Source organism: Bombus pascuorum, chromosome 3 (genome assembly GCF_905332965.1).
Source record: "Bombus pascuorum chromosome 3, iyBomPasc1.1, whole genome shotgun sequence".
NCBI classification, from domain to species: domain Eukaryota; kingdom Metazoa; phylum Arthropoda; class Insecta; order Hymenoptera; family Apidae; genus Bombus; species Bombus pascuorum.
In genome coordinates, this window is record NC_083490.1 from 101,931 (window position 1) to 110,000 (window position 8,070).

General features: G+C 37.1%; 1 protein-coding gene across 2 annotated transcripts in view; it reads right to left on the bottom strand.

Moving 5' to 3' along the window:
- Window positions 1-5,692: 5,692 nt before the first annotated feature.
- The window catches only part of LOC132905203 (neurogenic locus Notch protein), a 185,034-nt gene continuing 182,656 nt past the window's right edge, over window positions 5,693-8,070 (bottom strand). For both annotated transcript variants that reach the window (XM_060956247.1, XM_060956248.1), the window contains one exon: window positions 5,693-8,070. This exon is cut by the window's right edge and continues 2,508 nt beyond it. The gene's annotated coding sequence lies outside the window, so the exon portion shown is untranslated.

Here is an 8,070-nt window from a genome sequence, read left to right on the forward strand (position 1 = left end):
TCAGTCTGAAGACTCGAGACGTAGCGAATCTTTATAAAAGTGTTGTTGTTACAGAAAAAAGTTAAAAGAAAGAAAAAAATGTAGGGCATGTGAAAGTATTCGTTCGCATGTAATAGAGACACGCGTAGGCAACATTTTTCCACGATTGAAGAAGAAGAAAAGTTTTTGAAGTTTCGTAAGGTGAATTTAAAAGAAAACGCTGATACAACCTGGATTGATATAATTAACGGTGAATATTCGTACAAAATCGTTTGTATCAGTATTTTTTGTCTCGTTCTCAGAGAACTTACTGATACGCATAGTAGCATACACGCATACCTATAAAGGAGGATTAAAACGTCGAACTAATTCCCAATTAAGTTCTTGTTATCGAAAGAGCTTACTAAAGGAAAAAAAACAAAGTCGGAGAAATTGCATTTCTTATACGATTATTTTTAGTTGTACAAAATTCGAGTCTATTTTTAGCTTTTAATTTGTCCCGACCGATTACGACGTTAGGAAGTAACGACGAAAAAAACTTTACTAAAGTCGTTCGGTAATCAGTCTTTCTTCAGACACTAAAGAGGAATCGAGAGAAAACTATCATGTTTCGCTATACCTGATCAAGCGAATTTACGTTTATTCGTTCGATGAATTTCGATATTTTGCGTAAAGTAAGAATCGTATAAATTTTCCCTGAACATCTGGATACGAAAAAATCGCGAGTCAGTCGTGTTTAAACAGATTTACCTAAGATAGGTATTTTTAAGTGCTATTTATTTAATCTACTGTACGTAACGATCATCTTTCTTTGCATTGTAATTCCTTTAGAGAGGTTTTGTAAAGTCGCGACCGATTATCGTTTGTACGAAGCTCGGCGAAGATGAGTTTTAACGATGGCAATCTTGAATCAAGTCAAGGTATATACGATTTTCTGCCAATTACATACACATTACATACACATTCGTTTTTTATACGTTTCTATATTGCTTTATCTTCTCCTCTTTTCTTTTCTTTTTCGATTTTCTTGTTTTGGTTCTTTTTTTCCTCAAAGAGTGACAGAGGGAGGGAGGGAGGGAGGGTGGGAGCGACATAGAGAGAGAGAGAGAGAGAGAGAGAGAGTGAGTTACTTCATATTTTGATTGTCTTCTTCGTGCGTTAGAAAAATATGTGTTCAAGTGTGTTCAGACTGTAATCGTAATCGTATTATACACGCTACAAGATACAATTTTCGTAACAATTTTGTATAAAGGATACTCAAATAGGACGGATATCTTATTTCTAATTGTACAATCTTGCGCGAAAAACGTTATACTCTCTAAAGGAAGCGTATATAAGTATATGTTGGACGAAGACACTGCCAAACATCTCTAAGTTATAATTTAATAAACAACGTTAGACAATACTGCGCTATGATACGTCAACTTCTTAATTAAACGAACGTTGTTGCGTTTATAGTTTCTTTTGTTCTCCCGTTCTTTTTTTCTTCTTTTTCTTTTTCTCTTTTTTCTTTTTTTTTTCCTCTTTTCCAAGTTCACCGTCATGCTCGAGGAACCAAACCAGACACGAGCTGAACCTAAATACAACTTGAGCAGTTCTCGTGCACACGTAGAGCTGTTTATCTCTTTTTCCCCCACTTTTTCTCGCATAGACTATTAAAGAGAAAAGGAGACGCAAGTTATGTATACTCGTGGATTTTTCACACGAACGATCCAACTCGCGATCGACATTTCATTTTCTTTTCTCTCTTCGATCAGCGTCGTCGAAGTAGATTACTCACGATCACTTGCGAGAAAACGATTTAGGATGGAAGCATTCATCGGCGAACAAACAAATGTTGATCAAATTGATTAATTTGTTGCGACCGTTGCGTCATCACGTAGTATCGTTAAACAATTTCTTCCTTTGCTCTTTCTCATTCTGTTACGTTTGCGCGATTTATCTTGTAAGTTTTACGGAAGCGACAGTTTTTCGTACCAGTGTGATCCGCTACGATCCGCTACGTTAAAGTCACCTTAAGCGTGCCGATACGAGATCGAATCGACGAATGCGACAAAGTGTGAAATTTAAAAAAGGATCGATCGTCGAAAGTGGTGTCATCGTTTTAATTGCTTTTGTTGTAAGATCGAAAGTATAATTCTCCGATATCCACTGCGAAGCTTTAAAGAAAGCTGTAGTGTCGCCGAACAAATCAAATGTTGACGCATAATCTCCACTTTGACTTTTATTAGGAAAAATTGAATTGAAAACGAACAAGGGATTTTAGCATAAGAATTCAAAGTTAGCGTCGAATTTTTTCCAATTTGAAAATTAGACTAAAATTCGCTTTCGTTTCACGCATACGTCTATTTGATCGGAGAGCTGCGGCACAAGACGAGCGAGCGGTTAGAAGGCGACGAAGCGACGGAAAGAAAACGTCAGAGAACTGCGATCAAAGTGCATTTACGTAGAAACGACAATGATCGTCTGCTGTAGAAAAAGCAAGCGTTAGCCGCTTCAAGACGAATCGAAGAATCAAGGGAAGAAGATGGAGCTACCCTGCCGCGGAGCTCCTCTGCACGCGACATAACAAAGAAAAAGATTATCGAAAGTTGGACTTGGCGTTTCCACGGTGAAGCAACACAACGGAACGAAGATGTACTGCCAGTATCGATGTAAATATATTCCTTGCTATTCCCTTTCTGATACAACAACTGTCCCACCAACCCCCGTTTTTTAATGCAAATGCGCGAGGAATACTCATAGCCCTAATGTACGTAAAGGTTCGTACGCGATTATAGAGGCGGGAAACCGTCACGTCGAGGAGAAACGTGCCTCGTTCCTCTTATGATTGGACTCACTTCCGGTGAATGTATCCGACGTGTGTCGTTTATCGTGTGCGTGGTTCCGTTAGACACCGCTCTTTCGCCGCAAAATGTATTCTTCTAACGCGAGAGAAATAAGAGATTCGATTGAATTTGCTAAACAGGCGGTCACGATTACTTAAATATTTCGTTGATATGCTCAACGTTGTTCGATTAATTGTTCGATGAATGATTTTTCAAACGACGATACGATATTTCGAGAGTTTCACGTCGTACAAGAACGACGGAAACGGCGAATTCCAATAACAAATTATTTTTTTCTTAAAATTCATTCTTAAAATTAGGAAAAGAGTACCGTTGACGAACAATCGCGGCATGTATACATAGGAAGATGCATAGAATTCCGTTCGAATAACGCGATTACCAAATTACTTTAGCTTAAATACGAGGTTAAACGCGACATTATTTATATCGTGCATAGACTGTGGTCTTTACAGGAAGACATTTGGAAGACGAGACAAATCTCTAGTTACGTTCCGTTTACGTATTTAGTTATGTTACAGTTATTACGTGAATTTGTATCGTAGTCCGTAGTAGTATCATAGAAAATTCGATCGCGATACATTTAAAGATCAGATAGGTCGGCAATTTCTATACGTTGCTTCTCTCATATTGGTTTCATTAGGATGGATTTCCGCCGTTCGTTCCATTACATTAATGCGGATTATAACGGATCGTCGATGACCGCCTATTTAATAAATACAATAAAATGTTCTTTCTCGACACGCGAGTAACGTTCGGTGAACACGATGCTTTTTTCTTTGTTCGATTCCGTATGCACGCATCGACGACCAATCGTGTAACGATCGTTCGACGCTCCGTTTCTCTCCGATGAAATGAAGAAATTCGAGCGCTGGTTGCTCGAATAATTTGCCTTCGTCGATAGATCGAATCGAAAAGAGAAGAAAAGAAAGAAACGATACAAGTAACGATCTTTTCGCGGCGAAGCGCACGAATTTTACCGTGTGTTTCGCGGTGGAAAGCGAGATGCAAAAGAAAATTGTGATGAAAGAAAAATTATTAGCAGCTGATACACACTTTGAACCAAGGGTACTTGCAACGATCCATGTAAATACCGCACCGTTTAAAGAATTTTTGTACGAGAAAATTGTTCATAGCTACCGAACGTATATATATAAGTATATATGTATATGCGATTTATAGCAAACTATCATATATGATTTTTTACTCGACGTTAAGTGTACAGGATGCATACGAGATATTCGCTAAAGTAGACAACAAATTTTCACCGTAAGAGAGAATAAGATTAAGGATCGACTCTAAAGATCAAATTTTGACACCGTACATTGCGATTTTACGTTCCAAAAATTTAATTTAAACTTGAAGCAATTTCACTGATTTTATTTAACGTTTCTGGCGACAAATGTAAGAGTACGGCTAATTATTTAACATATTTTTGTTTTCTTTTTTTTGTTTGTTTGTTTGTTTGTTTTTTTTTTTTTGAACGATGTACGGGGTGTAATTCTTTAATTCTTTTTTTTTTCAATTCGGTTTGAGACTCTCTTCTGAACGAATTTTCTGTACGTTTCTGTATGTTCGGATCATATTGCAGTTTGCAAATTATTTATTGCAGTGTAAATTATACTTTATCCGTCTATAACAGTTTATTTAAAAAAGTAACACTTTATACCGATAGAAGTCTACCGATAGAATCTCTAGAATTCTTTCGAGACGTAGCATTATTTATTTCACATTGTAGTCTATGTAGATGTAAAATATGTATCCCGAAGAGCACTTTTATACGGACTGAAACAAAAATGAAGAAATAGAAGTTAATTCGCTGGATACGTGGAACAATTATTTCGATACAAAGTACAATTATTTCAGCGAATATCCCGTGTTTTTAACTTTCTCGGATACGATTTCTTTGCGTCCCGTACTCGTTGATCAGGTCGTCCTACATTAAATATCTCTAACAACGAAGGCTCGCTCGAAATAGGTGCCAACGAATTGCTAATAATTTTTCTGCGACACTCGATTCTCTTTCTAACTTTCTTTAACGAATATTCCGATTTATCGCGAAACTTGTGATTCGCGAATGAAAAGATGAAACGAAATTCTCGTATGATTTTTGCGAAGAGAGAGGACTATGAGTAAACGAATAGGAAATCAAAGAGACGGAACGAAAGAGCGTATGTTTGAATTTATGCGACGTGCGATCGTAACCTGCGAGAAGAATCGGAGAAAAGGGGGAAACGTAAACGAGCGATCCTCTGATACATATTACGGTCGATCGATCAAGAGGAAGCGGAATTAGAAAAATTGGACGTGCGTGAACGGCTTTCTCGAATTCGAAGGTTCCACCCTGTGTATGTATTTCCGAAGCTTCGAAAGAGAGAAAATAATTTTCCTTGTGACGATCGAATTGCTTCAGTTCGAGGATTCCTTGATTACGTTTCTGCGTATATTTCCATTCTTGAGGTTACTTCTGTGCTGAGATTGATAGAGAGAGAGAGTGAGAATGAAAGTTTGTATATACACCGTCTGCACTTTGTACGAATATCGCGATCGTCGTTGTTCAGCGATCTTTTTGTTTACTTTCGTCGTTTAATAAAGTGAATTCTTCATGACCTCTTCAATTCGTGGTGGTGAATGCGATTGGAAACATCCCTTTCGGATCCCTTTCGTTTTCCATGTTTTTCTACGTTTTCGCATCCTTCGTTCGCCATTGTTCGATACGAATGCCAATCTAAATCGTAATCGTAAGTTCGTGTTATTTAATTTAGACCATAAGTTGGCACGCAGGCCGAGACCAAAGGATACGATTGAAATGCAAATGACAAGCGAAAGACGTAAAAATGAAGAAGAGCCAAACAAATAGATGGGAGAAATTTTCACATTTTTTTATTTTTTATTGCTATAATACAATTTGATTGTTGTGTAAAATCTGTTGCAACATACTAAAGAAAAAGATGGTATTTATGTTTACATCGTTACAAGATCAAGGAATGAAACACGGAAGCATAGCACGATAGAACAGAACAACAACCCTATTGTGGATGTTAGATTAATCTTTATTATTACATCTGTTTTAAAAAGACATAACTTATTTATAAAAAATATGAGGATCAGGGTATCGGAAGTAAAGGGACGATTAGGGAGGAGAAAAGGCAGGTTTATGATAGGATCGAACAAATTCTCAGTTTATGGAATAGTTAATACTAATAAAACTCAGTACTTTTTACAAGATATAAAGGAATAACAAGATCTATCGTAGTAATTGGGAGTTTCTCTAACTTGTCGTAGATAACTGTAAATTGGAGCGTGTAACTTATCTATTCGTCTCTCGCGTTTCTCTTCCTCTCGCTTAATACATAGTGAAAAATCGCTGAGTCGCAGAGCGGATATCGTTTAATTTTGAACACAATGATTACACGTTCGTTTAACAATGTTCGGTTTCCTTATAGTCTCTTTACCTATTACACCGTTTGCGTAGTGTACGATTTTCGACGTGTACGACGTTCGATGATAGTTTATTCCGAGCGAAAATATCAATTCGTCAGTTCGCGCGATAGTACTTAAAAGTAGAATAGAAAATTCTATCGCACGTTATTATTGTCTTAGCTCGTATCCAACCTTTAGGGTATACTATTATAAAAAGAAAAAGGAAGAAAATATTACATTTGAACGTTTCTTGATATTTTCGTCATTCGCTATTTGGCAGATATTTCGTGGCTTTAACAAATACAAAGGCAGTCGTGTGAAGATACATTTAATTCGTTAAAAACATTCTATGTTTACATACATACACACGCGTGCGTGTGCGTGTGCGCGCGCGTGCGTGCGTGCGTGTATACCTTTTTTTATATATAAATAAAAAATGTCTCTTTTTAGGAGCATTACACGTTCGCGAAAATACATCTTAGAAATTGCGTTGGGCCCATGTGTTCCAGTGTTCGGCACATCTCTATCGCACCGCTATACGTAATCCAGAATTGCGTTGTATTAAGGAGTAAGAGGGGTGCCGACCCTCTTTGCAACAATCAATTACGTACGCAGAGAACACACACACACACACACACACACACGTGTGTATAATTATATTTTTCCCTCTATTCTATGATTTCTAACGTAATACGATAAAAAGGAAACGTTATTATTGTATATGTGAGAAGGGAATTCGTCTTATAATACTACCGATATAATCTACCTTACATAATATAAAAAAATATATATAAAAACAGTTTTGTACAAAATCGAGAGAAAAGAGAATTATATAAAAAGTACTCGATGGTAGTACGTTAGATGAGTGTGAAGTAGGATGTAGAGTGAGAAGCAGAACGTGGATAGAAACAAAAAATGTATAGGAATATTTACAAATTTCCTGATTAGAGAAAAAGCAAAGAGGATTAAAGGTTCGGGAAAAACGTGATTATTCTGAATTCCGCATGAATTCGCGTCACTGGTGGATATATTGCAAAAGCATAGAACAAGTTCCATTTTCCTCGAGGTATCGTCGATAATTGCTTCTTTTCTCTCATAACAATCTACGATTAATACCTAATTCTATTATGCGTACATACCACCAGATCTGATCACGCATTCTTTCATCTAGAAGAAAACTCTCTCGTTTTGGCTTTGGCAGATGAGAGATCAGCGAATCGTCTTACCGCCCGTCTGTCAGCTTAATTTAATTTAATTTAATTTAATTTAATTTAATACAGCAATCTATTTACGCGTACGCTTTAAAAATAATTAAACGTTAACGATTATGCTAGTGCCCGTTAGTACAATAACAAACGATTCGACAGAGATAGCAAGTACAAGGCATACCCGCGAAGTTCACCAATCCTTCCTTCGTCCGAACAAAGTCTTTATATGCTCGAGGACTTTGCGATCCGCGCGGATATACCTCGTGATTGAGAAATCGTTTGGAAGAGAATGGGATATATCGGGAAAAAAGAAAAAAAAAGAGAGAAAAAAAAGAAATAGGAGAAGAAAGAGAGAAAAATAGCGTCGTTCGAATGGAATGTCTGCGTATGGAACGATCCGTTCGTGGGGTGAAGACGATTTCTCTGAGGCTCCCGTCGACCGTGCAAAGGTCACGCTGCTTTTGCATCTTACGTTTTATAACATGTCTCGTGTTAATCGATAAAATAAAATCGGTGTCAAGGGCCATTTGGAAACGCTGCGTTTCATCAAGACACATAATTTAATTAGATCTATCTACGCAAGAACTCCTCTTATACCCTACGATTTATTCGAA